The 1,002-nt window shown below is 43.1% G+C and overlaps 1 non-coding gene across 1 annotated transcript; it reads left to right on the forward strand.

The window, feature by feature from the left end:
* Positions 1 to 590: 590 nt before the first annotated feature.
* Positions 591 to 674, forward strand: TRNAL-UAA (transfer RNA leucine (anticodon UAA)). The gene has a single exon. It is a non-coding gene; the product is annotated as a tRNA-Leu (tRNA).
* Positions 675 to 1,002: the final 328 nt, after the last annotated feature.

Below are 1,002 nucleotides of genomic sequence, written 5' to 3' on the forward strand. Positions count from 1 at the left end.
CCGAAGTAGTAGGGAGGCATACATTATGTCAAACTTTTTTTGACAGGTACCACGCCCCCTTTTCCCCTAAGCCCCGCCCCTTTTGGCCTTAAACCCGCCCTATGTCCCGCCCCTTCCGTATCCGGTCCCGCCCCATCCGTATCCGGCCCCGCCCCCTGCGCATTTTTAGGTTGCCGCCCCCTGCGCCAAAAAAACGCGGTTGACGCCCCCTACGCCAAAAAAACGCAGTTGACGCCCCCTACGCCAAAAAAACGCAGTTGACGCCCCCTAAGCCAAAAAACCGCGGTTGACATCCCCCAGACTCCATTTTTTATTATGATGTGCATTTTTTATTCTTTTTTGTGATTGGTGCGTACTGTTGACGTAGATTGGAGGGGGCGTATACATACGCGGGGCATGTCCGGGCATGTTTATAGGCTTTTGGGGCATGCCCGAACATGTTTTTTTCATACTGGGGCATGTCTGGACATGTTTATTCTGAAATAACGCCGTGCGCATGTCAGAAAAGTTCAAATGACGTTGAAAAGAGGGCGTAGCATTTTTTTTTAAATTCAGACAGAATACGGCTTTAAGAGGCTAAACCCTCAAGTGTCAGGGTGGCCGAGTGGTTTAAGGCGTTGGACTTAAGATCCAATGGACGTATGTCCACGTGGGTTCGAATCCCACCCCAGACATAATATTTTTATATATTTTTTTTTTATTTGTATATATATTTTTTATTTGTATAGAGACGGTACAGGGATTAGCCGCAACAGTCGGGGGTTACATATAAATAAAAAGCACAATTGTATGAGTCAAAAATTGCTTATTTTATTTTTTAAAAGATAACACAGTTTTCACCAGGAAATAATTACAAGACGTATTTACAAGTAAAAAAGTAAAACGGCTGTTAAGGCCTTAATAGACTAAAATCATCTAGAGGCGTTGAGTTAGTACGATACATAGTATAGAGGGACAGCAATACAATGTCTTATTTTACAGAGGGAAAAAAAATAAATAAAT

Source organism: Ascaphus truei, chromosome 2 (genome assembly GCF_040206685.1).
Source record: "Ascaphus truei isolate aAscTru1 chromosome 2, aAscTru1.hap1, whole genome shotgun sequence".
NCBI classification, from domain to species: domain Eukaryota; kingdom Metazoa; phylum Chordata; class Amphibia; order Anura; family Ascaphidae; genus Ascaphus; species Ascaphus truei.